Source organism: Amphiura filiformis, unplaced genomic scaffold (assembly GCF_039555335.1).
Source record: "Amphiura filiformis unplaced genomic scaffold, Afil_fr2py scaffold_28, whole genome shotgun sequence".
Classification (NCBI taxonomy): domain Eukaryota; kingdom Metazoa; phylum Echinodermata; class Ophiuroidea; order Amphilepidida; family Amphiuridae; genus Amphiura; species Amphiura filiformis.
The window spans coordinates 627,874-654,843 of NW_027305492.1; the positions used below are offsets into that span (position 1 = coordinate 627,874).

At 38.3% G+C, this 26,970-nt stretch overlaps 1 pseudogene; it reads left to right on the top strand.

Moving 5' to 3' along the window:
- The window catches only part of LOC140143787 (DDB1- and CUL4-associated factor 11-like), a 31,010-nt pseudogene extending 12,495 nt beyond the window's left edge, over window positions 1-18,515 (top strand).
- Window positions 18,516-26,970: the final 8,455 nt, after the last annotated feature.

A 26,970-nucleotide genomic window follows, 5' to 3' on the forward strand; every position in this document is an offset into this window, starting at 1 on the left:
AAAATTGTACATCCCATGTGATATTGGTATGATGTGCATGTGATAAAACATAACCTGTTGGAGTGTCTGACATCTGTCAACAGATTGCTGAGAAAAGTTAATAGGTACATGTATATATCCCATGTCATATTGGTTTGATTTTCCTGTGATATAAATGAATGAATGAATGAATATAACATGATGACCACATGTATGTACTGGATTGTCATGATGTAGTCCCAGGCTTCTCTGATGGTATAAAAATCTGACATTTTTGGAGTGGATTTTGTGTGGATTTATATGGATAAGGAAGTGCCTTTTTAAGATTTGTGTGTATTCCAACTGAAGTTTGTTTTTTGTTTATGTATGCTTTGTTTTTGTTTATTGTTTTAACCTATTTTGGACCGCCATCCCTATTTTTTACTTTTACCAAAGGTAATGATGATGAAAGCAGACGGTCGCGAAATCCGGAAAGATTTGTGATCCACCTTAAATTTGAAAGTAGCTTGATAGCGTATAGACGAATCCAATTTCACACATTCCTACACCTCAATGGCTGCCAAAGTTGGGTCCTCGTCGGCTCCATCTCACCTAAAATGTGAAATGATGCAGCCTTGGAGGGTATTTTAAACTCCATTCTATCACCTGTGTTACACGTAGACAAAAGAATAATAACAGTGTACAACACAAAAGGACAGTCACTACACCAGTTTGGTGCATGCGGGGACCCGTCATGGCCGACCAAATCCTGACCATGACTTGGCTCGTTGGATTCGTCTATATAAATTTAAAATTTGTAAAAAGTTGATATTCAGGTTCAGGTTTATATTGTTGTTGTTTTTTCAGAGGTCATTGGGCGGCTGTTCTCATGGGCATTTTACTCCCAACGACTGTGCCATGGTGGGGGCAAAGTAAGTATATTTTTACCAGCTACTCTTGATGTACGTACCCCATAGAGGCCCTGCATTCTTTTATCGATTGGCTCCAAACAAAGGATTTGAACCGGTGTCCTTCACCGTAGTTATGGCAGAGTGCAGTCCATTCAATCAAATGTTGTCATCAACCTATTTGATCGTAGTGCAGGGTTATGTGTGTGAGACGAACTGTCATGGTAGATTGCAATCATGCTTTTGCTGAATGCATTTGAGTAGTCCGCCATATTTACGGGATGATACGTCATATGCAGGGCCTCTATACTCATGATAGAAGAATATTTTTATCGGTTACAAAGATGATTATATCTTATAATTCCATGGCCACTGCAAGGAAGAGTAACTTTTATAATCTTTTAGGGGCTGTGCAATAATTAGGAGCCCTGGGGGAGGGTGAAATTAGTGGGAAAACATATTTTGGGCCAGCCAAAAGTGGGAGCAAACAATTTTTAGCAAGCCTAGCTAGATGGGGGCAAGCATTTTTTGGCACACATTCATCTGGTGCCTTTTAAATGGAATGCTCGAAAAAGGCTTAGGAAGTACAGAAATACTTAAATATGCAAATGCTCATGCTCATTGCACTCGCAATATATATTTAGACAATTTAAGGTTTGCAAATTGGGATCCCACAAATTTGCCATGTGCAGGGGGGGGGGGCAAAGATTTTTAGCATGCCGGTATAGGGTGGGGCAAGCAATATTTGGCAGGCCGAGAGGTGAGGCAAGCATTTCTTGGCACACGGTTTGGAAATTTTATCCCCCTGGAGGGGGCTCATAATTATTGCACAGCCCATTATAGCATCAAATCGTAACCTGTTGACTTCAAGGCAGATTTGTCGCTACATCACTAGCCATGAAGAAATGGGGGTAGCACCATCAGTTCAATCGCTACAGGCTTTCAATCACTACTATTTGCGTAACGTGTGACTAGTACTGGCGCTCGCTTTATAAATACAAATTTACACAAGGCCTAAAAAAATTGTTTGATTGGCGTAACAGTTTAAAAAAAATAATTTTACACACATTTTAAGCTGTATATCGTGAATGATAAGGCTTTGAAACTTTTTTTTTTTTTTTCTTCAATTTTAATTTTTTTCTTCTTTTTTTGCCAAAAAAAATAAAAAAGTCTAGAATCGGCATATTTTTAAGGCTGGTCAGCTTACGCTAATCAAACATTTTTTTAGGCCCAAGCGTAAGTTGCACTTTACTGACATGAGCAGTATGAAAATCCGAATAACCTTTGCCAAGTAAAAGCTGAACTAAATATATGGCGGCTATCTGACAAGAGAGAGACAGGAGCACTTATTTGTAACATGAAATGCTCTTTTTGTTTAAACTCCTCAGCTATTTACCAAACCAGATGGAAATCGTTGAGAGGTTCATTACAAAAGCGTTCTGTGGCACCTACTCCAAAGATGGCAATGTCTTCCTGTCTGCGTGTCAAGACCAGTATCTAAGACTCTATGATGTCACTAAGGAGAGGTTCCACAAATTCAGAGAAATCCGTGCCAGAGATGTTGGGTGGAGTATAATTGATACTGCCTTTAGGTGAGCGACTTGGTTAGATTTTGTGAAAACTGTCTTTTCAGTTCAGTTAATTTTTCATCCATCCAATTATTACAAACATATTCCAGAAAGTTTATATTTTGTACTGAGATACATTATAAACGTGAAATTCAATTTTCATGTGGCTTGCATCAAATCTTAGAATTGGGCTATTCCATTTGAAATCCACACTGCCCCTGTGGAAGATTTTGGAAATATCTTCTACAGGGGGAGTATGTTTTTTAAATGTAATTGGTCAGGGTTAATCATTTTGAAACCCAAATTCTTTCTGTATTATGGCTTTACCTATATATTCCACAACTGGAGTGAGTATTTCAAATGGAAGTTACCCAACTGTCTATTCTAATCAAAGCTCATACTCCCACTGTGGAAGACTTAAGCTAAATCTTCCACAGGGGTAGTGTCGACTTTAAATGGAATAGCCCATTTGTGAAACCCTAGTAACCATGGTAACTGATTAAACAATATTTTTGATATGAGACTACTTTCCCATGATCATATCATACATGTGTTTTGATTTTCCTTTTCAGTCCTGATGGCTGCTTCCTCATCTACTCCAGCTGGTCTGAATGCAGTAAGTTATGTTCATTTTCTGACTCGAAAGTCTAGCTTCAAAGTAGCTCACCAGTAGCTGTACATTCGAGTCCAAAGCTACTGAAATCTATTTGAAATTGAGGAAGCATGACACAGCTAAAGAAATGGAAGTTCAGAAATAAACACAGGTGATCATGACAGGCGATCACATCAAAAATTTCAACTCAATTGAGACTGTTCAAAATTGGCAGCCTTTGCTCTACAAGATGCAGTTGACTCATCAAAATAACTATCATTCAAATTTAAATATAGAATATTTAACATGCCTTGCAAAAATGACAAAGCTGATCTATCAAAAATACATGATAGCTTGGAACTGTAGCCTCGAATGCATGATTATTGTGTGCAAATTCGAAGCTGCAGTTCTTGAGTAGTCATTTTCCTGGTATTTGTCAGTGTTGATGCGAGAATCACTCACAGTGCCATAGCTTGGTATATACAGCAGGTATAGTTTGACGGCCGTATGGGATTTCAATGTGAATGAAGACTTCACAGTGGTTTTGATAAGGCTAAATATGAATTGGCTGACCCCTTAAAACCAATTTCAAGACACTAACATCATCACCATACCTGCTTAGATAGCTAATATATAGCTATTTATATGTGGCAGTGGTCATTTTGGCGGCCATATTGGATTTCAGCATGAATAAAGATTTCCGTGGTTTAGATAAGGACTAATATGAATTTGCTGACCTCTAAAACCTATTCAAAGACACTAAAATCATCACCATACCTGTTTATATAGCTATTTATATGTGATGCCAGCTATTTTGGTGGCCATCTTGGATATCTCGAAATGTCCTAGGGTGCTGACGTGGCATCAGTCAGTTTCTGAATCAGTAGGTGTTGGTGATATAGAAACAAGAAAAACATTGTGCGGACGCTACTTATGGGTTTTTGGCTTGGGCACCAGATTTTACATTATGTTTCTTAAATTGTGAGCATTGACCAACTGAGGGTGTCAGTCTGTACTCAATTGCTATTGCTATCACTATGGCAATGCAAATCCCCGCACAAATGCTCAGTGTGCCAAAGCAACAGTGATTGTGCACAGCGTTGATATGAGATGGAATAGTCAAGAGCTTCATCATATATTTAGCGAGATAAAGAATAACGGATAAGCGTTTTGTTTCTGTTTGAATTTCAGTTCATCTATGTAACATCTATGGAGATTACAACACCCATCATGCCCTAAACTTGCGTCCTGGTGGCGGACATTTCTGTGCTTTCTCTGTAAAATTCTCAAGCGATAACTCAGAAATTGTAGCTGGGTAAGTAGTAGGCTCCCAATTCCTGCACTATTTGGCAATATGACAGTAATGAAAAGAAAAGTATTAATTTTCATAATTTTTCAGCACTTTAGATTTGCACATTTTGACACTTAGCAACGTAAACATCAAATTCTTACACAAGACATGCGTTGATGTGGAATAAATATGAAGTTCTGATGCCTTCCGATAGGAATGCAACGAACATCATTCGAATCTTATACCCATAGATTTATATCTTCTGATCTTCTCCACCATGCCGCTCTTCTCCACCATGCCGCTCTTCTACAGCATGCCTCTGTGGCTCAGTTGGCTGGAGCGTCATGTATTACAAAGGTTGCCGGTTTGAATCCAGCCAGCTGTTTTTGGGGTGTTATTTATTAAAATTCTCCACACATTTGTATGATGTTGTTATGTTATTATGGAACCCGCGGTCACATTGTTACACCCTGACGACAGTCCTGTCAATAAAGGATCAGCATGGGATAATTTGAATGATCAGTGGTTTTAGTTTTATTCCTTTTTCCTGGAAGAACTGGACTATTAACATGCCTGGGAGAACTGGACTATAACATGCTTTATTTTTATTGTTACTATTTTTTCAGAGCTAATGATGGCCATCTTTACATTTATGACAGGGAGAAAAATGATAGGATTCTGAGAGTAAGTGACACTAAGATAGTATTGTCTGTGGATTGCATAATGGGTATTCCATTTAAAATCCACTCTACTCCTGTGGACGATTTAGCTAAAGTCTTCCACAGAGGGAGTATGAGTTTCAAATGGAATAGACATTTGGATAATTCCATCTGAAATACTCATTTCAGCCTTCAAAATGATTAACTCTGGCCAATTACATTTGAAAAACATAGTCCCCCAATCTTCCACAGGAGTAGTGTAGAGTTCAACTTGAATAGCTCAATTTAAAGGCTTATTCATTGATCCCAGCAAAAGCGAGAAACATGCAAATTGTGTATAAATTACCTTACAGTGAAGGAAAATTCTTTAAAAGTGTCATTAAGTATTTTTGAAATAAAACATTTAGGTAAAAAAAAACTAGGAAAATGGGAGTATTGACAAAGTTGATATTATATTTTCATGGAAAACTAGCAGACTAACAAAGGTGCCAAAAAACTGGATTTTGATGATTTTTACGATCCTTCTGATGAGCAAATCACTGAATAGGCCTTTAAAAACAATATGCTCTTATTCCCAGTTTTTTGTGTCGGAGGGGGATGGGGCACAGGTTACGCCACTGCTGTCTGATGGAGATCATGAAATGGGCGATCAATGTTCAAAAATATTTGAAAAGGTTAATTACAATATTGTAAGTTTGACAAAATTGTTTTTCACAGATTGATGCACATGAAGATGATATCAGTGCTGTGTGCTTTGCAGACGATAGCTCTCATATTATTTTCTCCGGCGCAGATGATGGACTGTGTAAAGTATGGGATAGGCGTATGCTTGATGATAACAATGCGACTCCAGTAGGCATACTAGCTGGCCATCAGGATGGTATCACATATATTGACTCAAAGGTAGGGTGTTAGGGTTTGATGTTTATGATGGATAAGTAACTCACACAGAAATTGTAAGGTAAGTAGATTGTTGATAAAACAATTACTTTAATAGGCATATTAGCTGGACATCAGGATGGCATCACATATACATGCCTGCCAACCGTTACGGTTGGCAGGTATGCATATATTGACTCAAAGATATGGATTTATGGTTTGATGTTTATGATGGATAAGTAACTCGCATAGAAATTGTAAGATTTAAGTATATAGATAGTTGATAAAACATCGACTCAATCAGGATGGCATCACATATATTGACTCAAAGGTAGGATGTTATGTTTGATGTTTATGATGGATAAGTAACTCGCATAGAAGATAAGTAGATAGTTGATAAAACAATGACTCTTATTAGGCATAGTAGCTGGCTACAGGATACATAAGTGTAAGCTCACACATACATGGGCGGTTTGTTGGTACGCTTGCAGCGCAAACGTGAAGTAGTATTGACGTCACTACCAAACTTGAGGTGAACCAAATTATAGCTTAGCCCTATTCATGTGTAGTTTATTTGATGATATGTAACAGGATCAAGAGGAATGAGTCACGTATCGACCCTGGTCGAAAATGAGTTTTACATATTTTTCTATAGAGGACATGTAGCGCTTTCAGAAACTGAAAACCCTATGTTGATACGACATTTCTTAACGAAGTTACATCAATTTATCAACCACTGAAAACAATATAAAACAAAAGAATGTTAACGCTTTCTTTGCCAAAATCTCAAAATCAATATAAGTGATATCCGACTCATTTCCCTTGATCGTGTCACATATTAGAACACTGGAATGAAATACCTTAGGAAGGAGTGTGCTAGCTCACCTCTTTTGCTCGAAGAAGTTTAAACATGATGTAAATAATTATTAAAATATCTGTTTGTTTACAGGGCGATTCCAGGCATTTGATAACCAATTCCAAAGACCAGAGCATCAAACTATGGGATATGAGAAATTTTTCAAGTCGTAACACCATTGACAAATGCCGTCGTGCGGTGGCTTCCCAACACTGGGATTACAGATGGCAATCTGCGCCAAGACGATGTAAGTAGTCGTCTTAGTCATCAGTAGCTATGGTTTAGCTTGTTAGCGCTGAATTTCATTGGTTTGTGTATGCAGTCTATCACATGGCAGACGGCAGCAATCATATCATCAAGGAAGACGCATGTCAAAGCGCGAGTATGTAGCGCATTCTATAATAATACGCGAACAAGATTGAAACTAAAACAGTAAACAAGTTTCATTCATTTCAGAAAAACAGGAGTTTTAGTCATGACTAACTTAATTTTAGCTAAATAAAACAGTGTTTAGTTGTTAAAATAATCTTTAACTGACTAAGAATGAGAATAAACGATAGGAATTTTTGATTTTGATTTTGAGTAGTGGATGCTGGCGTACCACTAAGATAAAATATTGGACCTGCCTGTCATCTATCACACGGTAGAGGAAAGTAAAATCAAAAATTCCTATCGTTTATGTATACTACCAGGCGCCCCAGGGGTACACTGCTGCCCAGCTACTTCATTGGCACTCTGGAGTACTGTTGTTGGAACCACATAAGGTAGCTGGACAGCAAATGTACCTGTAGGGCTAGCAGCATGGGAATCTGGTAGTGTAATCTTAAAGTGGTAACAAAATAACAGTACATTTACACACACTTTACATTTCTTACACAAGACAAAAGGAAGTAATTCATGATGAGTGAATGGGTTAAAGTCCAAACACAGAAGAGATCACTCATCCTGAATTGCTTGGTTTTGTCATGTGTAAGAAATGTTGGAATCACTTGACTCATTTCATGAAAATGCATAATCTTTTGTATATTTCATGAAATGCATGACCTATGATAAGAGCAGGGCCGTAGCAAGGTTGAAAAATGTGGGGCGGCCATCACAAATGTGGGGCGGCCAAATTACAAATAAATGCCCAAATTGAAATAAAGATATGAAGAAAAACATAACAAATTTCTAAAAAAGCTTGCTATGGCCCTGGATAAGAGGTTCATCATGTCTGTTAATTAATCAGCTATTTTGGGTTCATTTGTCAAGACCAAATGAAAAACTTACCTTTTTCTGCTGACAGTTTTCGCCAGAAACCTTCTGGCTTTGTCAAAGTGTTGATGATGTTTCTTTCTGAGTCACATATGATTCTCTGCTCAAGACCAATGCTGGAGACAGAAGCACAACTTCCGGGAAAATCAAAACATCCGGTTAAAGCAATATTATAACATTTTCAAACAAAATAGATTAGCATTTCTTTGCCATAAAATGTTAGCTTTTACTGTCAGATATATCCCTTTTATTTTTGAGCGAACAACTACGGCAAAGCAAAGAAAATTGGAATTTACTACCAGCGCACATGTGCCAATCGTACCACTCCTTCGGTCATGTTGTGGTACGACCCTTTGTTAATGTATATCACCGTCCCGCACGCCGTGGCGTACTGTGTGTTGTGAACATCGTGTATGCGTTCGACTAATAATTCCATCGTAATAATAAAGCGCTGAATCAGCCTTTAATTCAAAATCACGGATTTTGACAAAACTACACCACTTAGAGTCATGATTTTTGCAGGGTATATTGATTTAATAAAGTACAATTTAATCGTGTAAAAAAAGGAATTTTAAAAATTCAGTGAGGGCGTCTTCCTCAGCAAATGTTATAATATGGCTTTAAGGTTCTTGCTCCAAGCAGATGGATCAATAATATCATCAACGCTGAAGAAAGCCAGAATGTTTCTGGTCAAAACTGTCAGCAGAAAAAACATGTTTTCATTTGGTCTTGACAAATGAACTCAATATAGTGCTTATTGGTCAATTTGGGGAGCATTTTATAAAATAACATTTGCTACATTTTGCTATGTATCCTGCAATGCATTATTATATGTATATTAATTCATCCCACAGCAAATAGGAAATCAGTCAGCGGTGATTCATCCCTGATGACATACAGAGGTCATGGAGTACTACATACACTAATCAGATGCCATTTCTCACCCACATTATCCACTGGCCAGGTGAGTTTATTTATTGTGACTAGTCCCTAATGAGAGGTCTCAGTATTAGTGACTGGTCCATTATGGCATACAGAAGTCATGGTTATTAGATGCCATTTCTCACCCACATTCCCCACTGGCCAGGTGAGTTTATTTATTGTGACTAGTCCCTAATGAGAGGTATAAGTATATAGTGACTGGTCCCTTATGGCATACAGAGCTCATGGAGTACTATAATTGAAGACTAAAATGCGTCTGACATCATCTGTCAATCAAACTCGAGCACGGTTCATTTACAAGTGATGATGAATTGCTGAACGTAGCGGTAATAAAACCAGTTGCCTTGTTGTTAATTTGCACCTTCAAACATACATACCATCTCAAAAGTTAGGTCTCTTTTTATCTTTGGACAGCCATGGTGTTACTGTCTATGATTTATTAACAAATTACAAAATATAAATGATGGCTGATTTTATGATATATAATTTTTTAACATCAGAAAAGACAGAACAAAACGAACACAGACAACAATGAAACAGACAAAAGGACAAGTTTCCCATGTTATTTTCATTGGGTGTGCACAGAATGTGAAAAAAAGAGGTTCAAAGGCGAGGAAATGCAAATAAAAATAGGTTGGCAGGCAAATTGACCTCAATCCTCATTAAGGTCAAATGAAAATTTCTTTAAATGTTTGCCCAATTTACCTTTACTTTCTGCGATCCTATACTCAGTATTTTAATAAGTTTCATTCTCTCAAAGTTCATAAAAGCTTGGAAACTGGGAGAGGTAAAGTTAGGTCTTTATAGTAGGAAACTTTCTTTCCCGAAGACTTTTCAGCTTGTAAAAGTACGTATTTTTCTGCTATTCTCCGATCAGCACCAGATAAATCTGCCTTCCTTTTACGTGCTATTTAACCAATCAAGGATCGCAGGGAATGTGATTGACAATGAAGTCAGACACATTTTAGTCTTTTTATCTCTGTCTTCAATATACAATACTCTTATCAGATGCTATTTCTTACCCACATTCTCCACTAGGCAGGTGAGTTTATTTATTGTGACTAGTCCCTAGTGAGAGGTATCAGTATAGTGACTGGTCCATGATGACATACAGAGGTCATGGAGTACTGGTACTGCATACTCTCATTAGATATTATTTCTCACCCACATTCTGGTAGATGGGTCTTTATTAGACAAACCATTACGATATGCTAATTAGGGTCAGGGGTAACGGTTCACAGCGTCATCATCCCTATATCTTCGTGTCAAAAATTGCTGTGATAGTACGGCGAATCCTCTCGTTTTTCAATAGCTACGCATGGCGATTTTGTTCGAGATAGGCCGAGCGACTCAGACTAAGCATAGTACGACTATCTTGTGAGATACCACCAAGTTCTATTCTACAAATTATTACGATTTGCGCATGCTCTAGTATCCCATATGGTGTTGCTATTACAAGGAAATTCAATTTTTTTGAGGTAAACCCCAGGTTTTGTTTTTAATACACTAACTTGAAATTAAATACACTAATTAGCGACCATTGCTGTTGGCTCTGGATACATTTTTACTGCATTTTTGGCGTAACGATTTTTAAATAGTAAGTTATACAATTATATAAAGGAACACAAATAGCCCATTCACCTAAAATCCAGGTGCTTGTATTGAATATTCGATCACACATGTATTTCACAATGCATATGTAAACTTTCTTTATGTCAACAATAGAATATTGATTTCACCAACGGAGTATGGAGCTGTATGAAAAAATATTTATAATACAGGGTGTTGACACTGTGCGGTTGTTAGGGTTAGTAACCCTTGACCCTAATTAACATATTGCGATGATCCATTGGCCAGGTGAATTTATTTATTGTGACTAGTCCCTAATGAGAGGTATCAGTATAGTGACTGGGCCCTGATGACATACAGAGGTCATGGAGTACTGCATACTCTTATCAGATACTTTTTCTCACCCACATTCTCCACTGGCTAGGTGAGTTTATTTATTGTGTAATGCATTATTACAACACTCATGTATTTTGTTTGTTTGTATTACAGAGGTACATATACACAGGATGTGGAACTGGAAAAGTTGTCAGTAAGTATTGGCTTTCTTATCTCATTTCTGATTGGTTAACTCAGCAATTTGTTCATCTTAGTGACCAATTAAAATACAGCTTCTAAATATTTGAAGGGGCATTTGGTGATCTGCAGCCTTATCCCCCACTTTTCTCAAAAAAAGATTTTAATACCACAGGAAACATCTGGCTACCTTAATGTTCACTTTAGCAAAAATTTCATTAAATTCGCAATTACGTCAAGTTTTGTTAATAACAAAATTACAGCAGTGGTCTATGGAACAACATGATATAGACAATCATGCATAACTCGCAAACGCAAAATCAGAATCAACTGACATTTTAGGAATAAACAAAAAAGGATGCAAGAATCACAAAATAAATACTCCTTTAAGGTCAATCCTCTTCAGCCCTACTACCATTCTTACCATGTTGCTGATTGGCTAGTCAGAGTAGTATACTTGTACCAATCAAGTTTCAAACTATAATAAACTATCTTTTAAAAATGAGTACATGCATGTATGGTCATTTTTTTTCAAACCTGATATTTTGGCATACTACAGTGGAAACTTGTTAATACGAGATCGCTTAATGCGAGAAACCGCTTACTACGAACAGTCATACGTGGTCCCGATTTTCCCCTATTATTTACTGTACAAAAGAAACTGTTTAATCTGAGGTAAATAATACGAAATCCATATATACTGAGCACTTACTGTGAGTCGAAGCTTTTGTTTTCTATTGTTTTTACAACGGATAAAACAAGCTAATTTCTCAAGGTGGATTTTTGATGTAAATCATGTCAGGAGTTGACAAAATATTTGCTCGAAAAGTGACGTAAACTCAAAGCACGACTTGAATGCAACTGCACTTTTATGCGTAGAAATCAGTGCAAGGAGAACCAGGCTAGGGCAAAAGGATCTCCGAGTACACTCGCGCCACAGTCTTTCCGAGATTAGATAAAAAAAATAATTAAAGATTTCAAAAGAAGCAAATTAGCTAAATACTAAATTTAATATCATTAATCAGTTTTTGGCTCCAAGCTTGCTTGACGAGCCATCGTGATCGCGCTAAGTGGACGGTGTATTTTGCTTAATTTTTCGGCCACTTCCGATGGTGCTTTTTTATGCTAAGGTTATTTCTGTGTGCGATATGTGCTTTTAAAATTGAGTTCTAACTTTCTAAAAGTTATTTTTCAATCGATTGCACTCCATATTGGGTTGAAATGAGGTGGGGAAAGTAGTCATTTTATGAAAGAAAAGTCCGAAATCGTCATGAGAAACGAGCAATTTCAATCCCTTTGCTTGGTTCCCTGTGTGTGCTAGAGATTATTTTGGTCTGTATAATTTCAGTTGCGAGAAGATGACGGAAATAGACGGATTGCACTATTTTTCTTTGGCAAGTCAAGTGCACCTGTTATCTGAACACGGACCGAAAGTCATGCAAGCTCTTCGTATTTCATCACGCTCTTTGTAGATTTAATTGTTAGAATAAACCATATTGTGGACATGATTCTGAGGAGAAATTATATTTTCAATTTGATTTACCCCTCTTCGCAAAATTGAAAATTTTTCGTATTTTTCCATACCAAAAACAGTCTAATTAAATGATGTTCCACTTTGCCCAACAATTTTATACTTCAGAATATCAAAGATTAATATGTTTTCTCCTGAAAAACAACATAGTTTTTAGGCCAGGACTTCTTAAGAAATTCAAGACCACGGTTTATTTGATCGACTGTGCTGACCAATCTCGCCATTTTTGACTGTTTATTTTGGTTTCACCACAGAGGTCATGACCTTATGGCGCATTGATTGATCATGTTGATTCTGATTGGACGGTCCCAAGGTCATCACTGTTATCAATGAATAATTCATAAGGGGGGTGGCAGAAATAGAAAAGTTGAAATAAATGTACATAATTATTGAATTCAAATGTGACTGAAATTAGTGGTTTCAGAAATCATTGATCATGTTGATTGAAAGTTGCAAAGTTTAATGTTTTACTCCAGGCTGTGCAATATTAATCATGAGCTAAGTTTTTGAGAGAAATCAAAAGGAATGTCAAGCAATCAATGACAGCCAGGGGGGGGAGGTGGATGGGTAGGGGAAATCACTTAAAAAAATATTCCCCAATATCAGAAAAAGTTAATACCAAAAAAAAAAAAAATTGACCCAATTGCTTTCGGAAATTAGTAACAACTGTCGTAAGGGCATGAAACTGGGGTGGGTACCGTCAACATTTGGAGTCAAATTTTTGGAAGGTCAATTCGGGGTCACCAGGGGTCATCTGAGGTCAAATTAGTAAAAACTATCGTATGGGTATGAAACTTGGTGGGTACAATCAACATTTATAGCCAATTTTTGTGAAGGTCATTTCAGGGGTCACCAGAGGTCATCTGAGGTCAAATTAGTAAAACTGCGGATGGACATGAAATTTGGTGGATACAGTCAACATTTGGAAGGTCATTTCGGGGTCACCAGGGGTCATCTGAGGTCAAATTAGTAAAAACTGTCGGATGGGCATGAAGCTTGGTAGCTACAGTCAACATTTGGAGTCAAATTTGTGGAAGGTTATTTCAGGGTCACCAGGGGTCGTCATCTGAGGTCAAAGTAGTAAAGACTGTCGTATGGGCATGAAACTTGGTGGGTGCAGTCAACATTAAATGCCAAATTTTGGGAAGGTCATTTCGGGGTCACCAGGGGTCATTTGAGGTCAAATTAGTAAAAAATCGTATGGGCATGAAACTTAAGTGGGTACAGTCAACATTTAGAGCCAGATTTTGGGAAGGTCATTTCGGGGTCACCGGGGGTCATTTGAGGTCAAATTAGTAAAAACTGTCGTATGGGCATGAAACTTGGTGGGTGCAGTCAACATTTAGAGCCAAATTTTGGGAAGGTCATTTCGGGGTCACCAAGGGTCATTTGAGGTCAAATTAGTAAAAACTCGTATGGGCATGAAACTTGGTGGGTGCAGTCAACATTTAGAGCCAAATTTTGGGAAGGTCATTTTGGGGTCACCAAGGGTCATTTGAGGTCAAATTAGTAAAAACTGTCGTATGGGCATGGAACTTGGTGGGTGCAGTCAACATTTAGAGCCAAATTTTGGAAAGGTCATTTCGGGGTCACCAGGGGTCATTTGAGGTCAAATTAGTAAAAACTGTCGTATGGGCATGAAACTTGGTGGGTGCAGTCAACATTTAGAGCCAAATTTTAAGAAGGTCATTTTGGGTTCACCAGGGGTCGTTTGTGGTCAAATTAGTAAAAACTGTTGTATGGGCATGAAATTTGGTGGGTGCAGTCAACATTTAGAGTCAAATTTTTGGAAGGTCATTTCAGGGTCACCATGGGTCATCTGAGGTCAAATTAGTAACAATTGTCGTATGGGCATGAAACTTTGTGGGTACAGTCAACATTTAGAGTCAAATTTTTGGAAGGTCATTTTGGGGTCACCAGGGGTCATTTGAGGTCAAATTAGTAACAACTGTCGGATGGGCATGAAACTTGGTGGGTACAGTCAACATTTAGAGTCAAATTTTTGGAAGGTCATTTTGGGGTCACTAGGGGTCATTTGAGGTCAACTTAGTAAAAACTGTCGGATGGGCATGAATCTTGGCGGGTACCGTCGCCATTTAGAGCCCAATTTTGGGAAGGTCATTTCAGGGTCACCTGAGGTCATCCAGGGGTTATTTAAAGTCAAATTAGTAAAAACTGTTATATGAGCATGAAACATGGTAGGTAGGGCCTACAGTCAACATTTAGAGCCACATTTTTGGAAGGTCATTTCAGGGTCACCATGGGTCATCTGAGGTCAATTTAGTAACAGCTGTCACATGGGCATGAAACTTTGTGGGTACAGTCAACATTTGGAGTCAAATTTGTGGAAGGTCATTTCGGGTCACCAGGGGTCATCTGAGTAAAATCTGTTGGATAGGCATGAAACCTGGTGGTACAGTCACTATTTAGAGCCAAAGTTTTGGAAGGCCATTTCAGGGTCACCTGGGGTCAACTGAGATCAAATTAGTATAAACAGACAACACTATTCTTGACATTGGCCTATGTATTTTGATCAGTTTCGGTCCATTTGGACCCATTTCTATCCAATTCCACCCGATTCGATCCATGTCGCTAAATAGTAATTCCCTAAATTGATTGATGTATTCTTATATGCTCTGCAAATGAGATGTACCCATTAAATGTGATCTGTCACATTGCACAATCGACTCCAAGAACAATTACTTTCACTGTTACGAAAAAGCGCAGAGCCACAGCGCCATTGGTGCTCTTGTTATCAGTATTACAGCAAATAATTAATCGATTTTTATTGGTAAAATAATGAAGATATAAACTTGCCGTCAAATCCAAAAAAAATCTCATACAGTACTTAGCGGGGCGGGGCTATTCTTAATGAGCTCATGTCAAAACCTTAGCAACCATCATAACAAGGAGGATTCCCTTTCCTATTTTTAGCTTTTATAAAATCGTGTCATGACGAAATTTGCCATATAAGGTCAATATTGCTGGCGTCAATATCGACTAGCCAATCACAAACTCAAGTCCGCCTAGATCGCAAAAGTGGGAAACCCTTCATGTTGTTTACACACATGGTAAAAGTGGGGAAATCCCGACACTGCCGTATAATTGTTTATTATTTTGTTAACGATAATCAGCTTGAGAAATCATCTAAATTTCATCAGAAAACGCTATGAGAAAAATGCCTCATACCGAAAATCAAAAAGGAATATAATAACGATCGAGGGAATTTGGAACTGTGACATTGCTCGGCAGCTGTCACAAATCTAGTATGAAGTTTCGCTCGTACAGTCTCACATTTTTGGCACCTGACTTTTAAAACGAACTCCGCTTAATACGAGCTAAACATGCCGGCCCCGACGATCTCGTATTTCACTGTATAATACTTATATAATGTTTACACATGTCCCATCTTACACCTAATTGGGTGTGACCCAATTCAAGTTTGAATTAAAGTCAAAACTATGACTCTCAATCCCCCATAGAACACAGAGTTATCAGGAAAGATAGTAAGTGACCTTTATTTCATCTAACCTTATTAGTTAAGCAGTTGTTAGTAATAATATACCATAATATTTGCCAAAGAATAACCAAATTAAAATTTGACCAAAATTGTGTAGTAATTAACAAGGATTCTGAGAATTTCTGATATAGTGAATGGCTAATCCTAATCTCTTTGTCTTTTCTCCTAGTATATGATGTGCTAACAGGGAGGTAGTAAGCAAGCTTCATGCACACCATGAAACTGTAAGAGATGTGTCTTGGCATCCGTATGAACCCAAGCTTATCAGTACATCAGTAAGTATGGCATGTATAATCCGACATCTTTCTGTTTGCGTTACTCGCAGAGTTTTCCACTTGCGCATATATTTTTCAGGTCATAGCTGTGATAAGGAAAAGCTTGAGAAAAGTTGACACTCAAAACTTTCAAAATCAATTATGCCTGAAACGTAATGAAATATTTTTGATAATTTAAAGGCTGAATTACATAACTAATGCTTTTAAAACATTTTTTGTAAAAACAATTGCCCAATTTATCCCAGACAAAGGCCACTGCAAACAAATTGTCAAAAGTTTTTACAACTTTTCCTTTGTTTTGATAAAATGGAAAGATGACCCATCCATATTTTTAAATGGCCCCGAGAAAGGGATCATTGATATACCAGAAAGCAGAAAATGCGACCACTGTTTGCAGTATATCCTGGAGGTTGGGTCAACAAAGGACAATTTAGAATCCATAAGCGACATAATAATCTGGTCCATGGTGGCCAAAGGAGGCATTTTTGAAAATTGAGTTACTATAATAATTATTTCCTTATACAAACACCATAATATATGTGACGTGATCAAGGGGAATGAAGTCACATGTCGACCCTGGTCGAAAATGAGTTTTACACATGTTTCTAAAGAGGACATTTACAGCTTTCAGAAACTGAAAACCCCATGTTGATACAGCTCAACTGATCGTACTTTTCCTACATTCGACCTTGCATGATTTTTGAGTTGACACAGTCATGAAAATAACTATAGATACTTGACAGACCATTAGTAGCGCAGCTCTGAACCTTTTCATTGATCATAACAATAGGTATCTGATGGATCAGTGAAGATAAGAAGGGATTATAATATATCCGTAACCTTGATATTATATAGTACATCTCGAGGAAAAAGTGCAATGGACATGTTTTCATTTTATGTTTCAAATATCCCGTGCATGAAAATTGAGTATTTAACCCAAAATGGAAAATGGAACAATTTATTGGAAATCTGTTTAACAGATTTTTTTGACATCTTTTTCTGCACTGTATTATACCTAAATTAAGAAAGTTTATAAATATTCAAAGAAAATATAGGTCATCCAAAAAATTTTGATTTTTACACATTTTGGGGCAAAAAAGGAAAAATAAGCAAAAATATCAAAATCTGTTTAACAGCTTCATTCATCAAGTCATAACAAACGGCCTACATGCTTAATTTCTAATAAAATATTGAAATTGTGAAAAATATAGGTATTTATTGATTTTCATGTTTTTTCTTGCAAATATGCTAATAATATGCAAATTATGAAATTGCAAAATAAAGTTTCTACATAGCATACATCTTTCAAGTGTGATGTTCAAAATGACAGACATCAAAAAGAGATTCGATGAAATGTAAAGGTGTAGTAACAATTTTGGCATGGACTGTCTGGTCAGGAAAAGTACGGTAATTTGAGCTGTACAACTTTTCTTTGCAAAGTTACGTCAATTTATCAATGGTGGAAAACAATATAAAACAAAAGAATTTTAACACTTTCTTTGCCAATATCTCAAAATCAATATTAGCGACATCCGACTTATTTCCCTTGATTGTGTCACATATTGGAAAAAACCCATCAAAGGTCTAGCATACTTCGAGGGTTGACAAACAGAAGGCCTTAACTCACTTTTGGCCATTTTGAGATTTTGGTACCAAACTAATCTGTAATACCCACAGATTTTTAAAATCATAAGCCTTAACTCAATTCAACTTCCTATTGCATCTATATAGCACAATAATACTTGGTCACATCTCAATGCAAAATATTATTTTACTCATTTTTCTCAAAAAGGCACTTTTTGAGTTAAGGCCTTCTGTTTGTCAACCCTCGACTTAAGTTTGTTCTTGGGCTAAGTTTTTTAATGTGTGATTTTCTTACGTATTTTATTGTGTCTTACTTCATATTTTTGCCTTTATCTTAATTTCAAATTTGCCGCCATAGACCAGATCGTATTTCATGTAACTTATAATATCTTTTATTTCAGTGGGATGGCACTCATGGTTTATGGACATACCAAAAGGACGACTACCGAGAGGATGAAGACCCAGACGATAGTGAATCCAGTGACGATGATGATACCGATATCTTCAGAGCCTTCCGTAGGAAGAGTCGTAGGTTACAGGACCAGAGACGACAACAAGAACGTAGGCAGCAAAGAATGGTTATCGACATTTAATTTTTTTCTGGTCACCTCTGTGCGCTCTTGTTTGCCGAGATAGAGCTTTCATCTTTTTATTGACCTGAAAGGAGGGGGGTACTTTCATACCAAAGTGCTACCCACTCGCAGACAGTGGCGTAGTGTCATAGGGGCACGAGAGGAGCATGTGCCCCCAATCGATTTCAAATTTTTTTTTTTAAATAGGAAAATTGCCAAAAACGGCTTGTGCCCCCTCAATCAGCCCCCCCCCCCCCCCGAAATGATGAGCCACGCTATGCCACAACCCACCCATGTCTGACAACCTCTGCAAGGAATGAGCAATTGCAACAAAATTATAAAAGTAACCATGCAACAACAGGTCAAACAGTTGATAGCTCTCTCTGGAGCTACAGATAAAATAATGGATTACAATTTAGATTTTAATCATGAGAATTATATGAAGCTTTTATTATATGGAAGAGGAAGAGGAATTTTTTTATCTTGTTATATAACAATTAATAATGGTGTGTGATATATATATTTATTGATATGTATAGATACATACATACAAAATCAATAGTTGCACGATTTTGTATTATTATTTTTTAGATTTTGTACATGTTTATATTCGTATAAAGGAAAATGGTGTGTGATATATATGTTGTTTTGTGTATGATTTTGTAATACTATCTTGTAAATTATTTGTATATTCATAAAGAATTGATAATGGTGTGTGATATTATACAATGCATATGTAACACGATCTGCCATGGAGGTCATAGGCGGCAACTTTGAAATTGAGATAAAGGCAAAACATGTGGAGTAAAAACAATAGAAAAAACTTTAGAATCATGTATGCTAGACATTTGGTGTTTTCAGAATATTTGTTATTACCTTGTACAAAATATTAGGCTAACTCAAATTTTCAAAAATGCCTCCTTTGGCCTCCATGGACCAGATTTTGTCACATATTATTAAGTGTTTTATACAGGGTGTCTAGAAAAGAACTGTAGCATCATAAGTTTTAATTTTTGAGTATTTTTCTGCCCCAGCAATGCAGCAGAAAGGAATAGTGTATGGCATAGGCATCGATCCGGGGATGGGGGGGGGCAAGACAACCCCCAATATTTTGATAGGAGGGATGGTCCATACATGTACAATTACCCACCCCCCCCCCCCACCACCACCATGTTGATGCATGTATGTGGGTTTCTGACCAAATTAACCTCATATTTCTTAATTTTAGCGCAAATTTATTCCACTTTTGCTCCATATTTCACCAGTTTAGCTTCAATTATGCCAACATTTCTCACACACATTTGTACCATAAACTTATTCTGTCACCAGAAGGAGCTGCATCCACTTTATATACTTCAAAAATCCCCCCTCCCTTGTTAAAAAGAAATCTACGCCACTGTTGTACATGTATGTATTATAAACCAGCTATCACACACATTTTGTTTGAATTCTGAAAAATGTCCCCTCCGAAATTTGAATAATTACACTATTTTTAATCCATTCCATGGGACAAAAGAATGGCCATTGAATCATACTCATGTATTTTCTTGGTTTGTAGGTACTGTACATGTATGTATGTGATGTGCATACAAAATTGTAACTAGGTTTTATCTTGTAAATTATGTCTCTCATAAATTCATAGTAAGCTATAGTAGTGTGTGGTATGATGTAATATAATAATTGTTTTGTAGGTACATACCCCGGGGTACATACATTACCAGATTCCTTTTGCTCACACCCCAGAGGTTCATAGTCTATCCAGCTACTTATTTGGCACTGTGTGGGTATTGTAGATATGACACGCATATAGGAATTACTTACTACATGTAGTACACATGGCACTGCACATGCTAGTGAAGCATGTAGCAACGATAGGCAGCAGTGTAACTCTGGGGTCTGCAGACATAGGAATCTGGTAGTGATGTATGCAGTTGTGATATTAACTTTCGATTATGAATGCTCAGAAACACATGACCATATCTTCATTTGAACCATTTTCAGAAAATGGTGATTGAAGATATTGATCATACTTTATAAGCACATTACTTGGTATTACATTAGTCAAGAATTGTTAAATTTAGAGAATTTTCCCAATAACAATCCATATATTTTTTTATAAATTATGTTAATATAACTCTTATATTAAAGAGGAGGCCCCACCAGAGCAGTTTTCCTGGGGTTAACCAAACCTGCCTGCTTATCAAATTAATCAGTGTTAAGATTATCTCTGAATTTGACAAGTGCTGAGTGATGTTTTAATGTTTAATTGCATTAATTAGCATCTGTTAAATTCGGAGATAACCTTGTCGCTGATTAATTTGATAACCAGGCAGGTTTGGGTCACCCCAGAAGAATTGCTCTGGCAGGGTTTCCTCTTTAAGGTTATTAATTATTTTAAACTATTGTGATTTGGTAGTTCACAGCATTCTTACGAATGGTAGTGAGCTTTGGCAAAAACTGCATTGCTCAATTCATAGCGAGCGTGTAGAAGAATTAAAATATCACAGATATACTTTTATAGGTGCTGTGGTTCTTGAGTTACGTTGTAAAGAGGGCTGAAACAACAACACTTTTGTAAAACGTACATAACTCATTAAAAACAATGAATTAAGCAAGTTTGTTATGATTTGTAGAATGAACTTTTGCAAAACATCAAGGTGTTAATTTTCAATAATATATTGATCTAGATAATGAAAATCGATTTTTAGGTTGCTTCGACCAACAATACCTCGTCTACCCTTAAGGTAGTAGACTTGCCGGATATACCGTATTGAGATAGGATTTTTGACCTGAGCATATTTGAGTAGTGGGGATGAGGCCATGTGTTTCTGAGCCTTCAATTTGGATTCATTTGACAGGGTATAACCAGCCATTCTGGGAAAATGAAAATGCATTTTTCCAGACAGGGAATAGAAGAGAATACTCAGGGAATTTGAATGGCCAGCCCAAGAGGGCAATTTTTTGGAAATACATGTGTCTTCCATGCAGTTAGAAAGTATGAATCCAAATTGATGTACTACAAACAACCATTACCAAGTTCATATTTCATACATTTGGAAAGAATTCTCCCTTCTTTGTCTTTATAGGGAGTCATTTGTAAAAGCCCACACCCTGGTAAAAGTGGAAGTATTTTTTATGGAATTTGGAAGTTTTGTCAGGGATCCAATGCTGGGAACCCTGATTCAAACGGACTTTAGATTTGAAATGGACCAAAGGATTGGTGTCCTATTTTCAATGTGCTATCCCACTGCCAAAGTGGACTTTTTTTTTTTAATTTGGCTATTTTTTTTCCAAAAAGACAAAAAAAAACCCTCACTTTTTTGCCCGCTGTGCTTCCAAGTGGGACTTCTCCTCCCCCATTCTAGGTGTTGGAGGGGGGAATTGGTCTCCCTAGCCCCCCCCCTCAGTTACAGGCTTGGGAGATGGTGCTCATTAATCAATGTCTTTCAGCTGAAGTCTGTCCATCAAAGGAAAAAGGATGCTGAAGTTATTTACTGTTACTGAAGGTATTCCAATAACTGTAGTCATTTTTGGCTGGGAGATGGTGCTCTGGAAGCCAATGCAACCATTCAGAGTATACTACTGTCAGTGACGTAACTAGGGTTGGTAGCGCCCGGGGCAAGAAACAAAATTGGTGGCCCTACCCACCCACCCACCCCTGAGAATATCTTAGACGCGGGCAATCCTTGAAACAATTGCGCGCGGAGCTGAATTGGTCAATTTGGCCTCCCCCTGCCCCACCCTAGTTACGCCACTGTATTGTAATACTATAGTGATATTCACTATTTTCTTTTTATATTTTGATAAAACCTTGTTTTAAATTGAATATGTTTTAAAATTTTGAATCTGTCGGTGTGAGAGTGTATTTCAAAGGATCAGAGCCAAAAGGCCCAAAGTACAAAAATGCCATTTAACGATACAGGCATTTTAGTACTTGGGAGCCTTCTGGCTCTCACACATATTTCATGCAGAGTGTGGCTTTCCATTTTCACTGTTAACAGTTTCTGTGGCTATAACTTGTTTATGGTATACAATCATAAGGTGCCCAGTGTTGTAAGGATTATTTTGGTAATGAAATCTCATTTTGGCCAAAAATGCACTTCAAGCCTTTTGGCTCTAGCCCCTTGATATCACAAGGTATTTTCCTCTGGGGAAAAGTGTATTATTTCAGGGGCAAAATTAAAATCTGAACCTCTTTAAGGCCCCATGTCGCATGGGAAATTGCCTAAAGTTGTCATTATTGACAATTATTGCTATTTGACTTTGCCAAATATTAACCTCAAGTAACTTTGCGCAATTTTATGCAACTTTTTTATTTCCCCTGTGACATGGGGCCTTCTTTAGCATGAAATCTATGGGGACAAAGATGTCAGTTTGTGTTATCAGGCCCTAAGGTCAAAGGCAAGGGCCACAGTTTCCAAATGCCCATGAAAATTTTAACACTGAAATAGGTCAAAATAAATAAGGACAAACCCACAATTGAGATACCACAAGACTGTGGCCCAACCTGTGATTGAGATACCATATGACGGTGGACCGAAGCGCCAATTCCCTTCAGATCTTGTAGTATGTGACCCAAAGGGCCAAATCCACAATTAGGATGGCCATAAAACATTGGCCCCTGGGGCAAAATCCCTTTTTTCAAATCCTTGTAATCTATGCCCTAGGGGTCAAACCCAACATTGAGATCCATCCCATAAGACACTGACCCCAGGGGCCAAATCCTTTCTCAAATGTCTTCAGTCTATGACCCAAGGGGCCAGACCAGCAATTGAGATACCACAAGACAGTGGCCCTGAGGGCCAAATCCCTTCTCAAATCTTTGTGGCCCATGAGGGCCAAATCCCTTCTCAAATCTTTGTGGCCCACAATTAAGATACCACAAAACATACAGTGGTTCTAATCCCTTATTAATCAATTCTTGCAGTCTGTGGCCCAAGGGGCCAAATCCACGATTGAGATATCAAAAGCTATAGGCAATAGTAGTACATCTTTGTAGTTTGTGGCCAAATCCATCATTGAAATCCCATAAGACACTGGCCCCAGGGGCCAAATCCCTTCTCAAATGTAGTAAGTGATTAAAGTCTGTAGCCCAAGGGGCCAAACCCACAATTGCGATACCACAAGACAGTGCCCTTATTAAGGGGAAATCCCAAATTTTTGTAGTCTGTGGCCCAAGAGGCCAAACCCACAATTGAGATGCCAAAAGACATTGGCCCCAGGGGCCAAATCCCTTCTCAAATGTCCGAGTCTGTGACCCATGGGAGCAAACCCATGATTATGATACCACAAAACAATGGCCCCAAGGGTTTTGTAGTCATGTCAAAGGGGCCAATCTCACGATTGAGATGCCGTAATGTTGGCCCAGGGGCCAAATCCCTTCTCAAATGTCCCAAGCATGTGGCCCTAGGGGCCAATCCCACAATTGAGATACCATTAGACATTGGCCCCATGGGAATTGTGGCGCAAGGGAAATCCCTTTCCAAATGTCTTAAATTTGTGGCCCAAACCCATTATTAAGATACTACAAAACAGTGGCCCCAAGGGCCAAATCCCTCCTCAGATATTTGTAGTCTGTGGCTCAAGAGCCAAATCCCTTTTCAAATATCTCAATCTGTGGCACAAGGGGCCAAACCCATGATTGAGATATACCACAAGACAGTGGCCTCAAGGCCCAAATGCCTTCTGAAGTCCTTGAAGTTTGCAGCCCAATGGGCCACATCTACAATGCAGGTTAAAGACATTGGCCCCAGGGGCCAAATCCCTTCTTAAATATCTACCTGTGGCCCAAGGGGCCTGACATCTGCAATTGTCATACCAGAAGACAGTGGCCAAGGGCGAAATCCTTCTCAAATCTTTGTAGTTTGTGGCCCAAGGGGCAAACCCATGATTATGATACCACAAAACAATGGCCCCAAGGGTTTTGTAGTCAAAGGGGCCAATCTCACGATTGAGATGTCGTAATGTTGGCCCAGGGCCAAATCCTTCTCAAATGTCCCAAGTATGTGGCCCTAGGGGCCAATCCCACAATTGAGATACCATTAGACATTGGCCCCAAGGGAATTGTGGCGCAAGGGAAATCCCTTTCCAAATGTCTCAAATTTGTGGCCCAAGGGGCCAAACCCATTATTAAGATACCACAAAACAGTGGCCCCAAGGGCCAAATCCCTCCTCAGATATCTGCAGTCTGTGGCCCAAGGGGCCAAATCCCTTTTCAAATATCTCAATCTGTGGCACAAGGGGTCAAACCCATGACTGAGATATACCACAAGACAGTGGCCTCAAGGCCCAAATGCCTTCTCAAGTCCTTGAAGTTTGCAGCCCAATGGGTCAAATCTACAATTCAGGTCAAATCCCTTCTTAAATATCTGTCTGTGGCCCAAGGGGCCAGACATCTGCAATTGTCATACTAGAAGACAGTGGCCAAGGGCCAAATCCCTTCTCTAATGTCTCAGTATGTGACCCATGGGGGCAAACCCATGATTAAGATACCACAAAACAATGGCCCCAAGGGTTTTGTAGTCAAAGGGGCCAATCTCACGATTGAGATGCCGTAATGTTGGCCCAGGGGCCAAATCCCTTCTCAAATGTCCCAAGCATGTGGCCCTAGGGGCCAATCCCACAATTGAGATACCATTGGCCCCATGGGAATTGTGGCACAAGGGAAATCCCTTTCCAAATGTCTTAAATTTGTGGCCTAAGGGGCCAAACCCATTATTAAGATACTACAAAACAGTGGCCCCAAGGGCCAAATCCCTCCTCAGATATTTGTAGTCTGTGGCTCAAGAGCCAAATCCCTTTTCAAATATCTCAATCTGTGGCACAAGGGGCCAAACCCATGATTGAGATATACCACAAGACAGTGGCCTCAAGGCCCAAATGCCTTCTCAAGTCCTAGTTTGCAGCCCAATGGGCCAAATCTACAATGCAGGTTAAAGACATTGGCCCCAGGGGCCAAATCCCTTCTTAAATATCTACCTGTGGCCCAAGGGGCCAGACATCTGCAATTGTCATACCAGAAGACAGTGGCCAAGGGCCAAATCCCTTCTCAAATCTTTGTAGTTTGTGGCCCAAAGGGCCAAATCCATGATTGAGATGCTGTAAAACATTGGCCCCAAGGGCCAAATCCCTTCTCAAATGTCTCAGTTTGTGGCCCAAGGGGCCAGACCCATGACTGAGATATCACAAGAAAATGACCCTAGGGGTCAAATTGCTCTTGAAATCATTGTAGTTTGTGGCCAAAGGGGCCAAACAATGACTGAGATGCCATACATGTAAGACATTGGCCCCAGGGGCCAAATCCCTTCTCAAATCCTTGTAGTATGTGATCCAAGGGGCCAAAGCCACAATTGAGATACCACAAGACAGTGGCCCTGCAGGCCAAATCCTTCTCAAATCCTTATTAATAAATCCTTGTAGTCTGTGGCCCAAGGGGCCAAATCCACGATTGAGATATCAAAACCTATAGGCAATAGTATAGTAATCAATTATTTCTGAAAAAGCCAAGAAAAACATTATTTAAATTTGTTTTTGTATTTCAAATCGTTTTTAAAAAGAATTTTGCCTTAATACAACATAAAAATCACCAAAACAATAGTTGTTTTCCATTTTTAATTATTTACTCATTTTATGCTTAATAAAGATCACAATCAGTACAATGATTCTACATCTACATCTACTTTTTTCCCAATACGTTGAAAATAACATTTATTTCACTTGCTACCTTAAAATGATAGCAGTGCAAAAATGATTCGCACAAACAAGGTGCATGGTTCTCAAACCACAAGTCTTGCCTGCTTTTTAAAATTACCGTACGCACCACGACCCAATATCCATAATATGAAAATCTCACATACTTCACTAATTTGACCTGTCATGATAATCCATGATAATCTTGAAGTGACCTAGCAAAATTTATTTTTTGATTGCCCAGCCATTCAGGGTTGTAACACGGAACACCATTCGTGAAAGTTATAAAAATAAAACCCTCATGCAAATTAACACTACAGTATTACCACTTTATAAACCTTCAGCCTCAGTGTGAACAGTGGAGAAATGATACATGATATTAAAAGTGATAAACGATCTGCAGTTCTCAAGCCACAAGTCTTGCCTACTTGGGTAATTACCTTGTTCAAAAGTACCACAAGAGTGGGGACAAGAGCACATTATCCATCATAATTTTCTGAAAATCTCACATAATTTAACCTCAGCCAATTCCTGATAATCCATGATAATCTTGAGGTGACCTTGTAAATTTTGGTATATAATGCTGACCATTTCCACCAAGTTCCATATAAAAACCATTCCTTATTGACCTCACATATTCAGGCAAAAGGTGATTCTTAACACCGCCACAAATGACCTTCGGGGTCAGAAATTAGCAACCAAGTGTGAGAATCCTTTTGGATTTTCCCTGTGGAATTTTGCAAGAATCCATGGATTTAGATTCTTGCAATTTTGTTGACGAGAATCTTTGCGAGAATGGATTCTCGGATT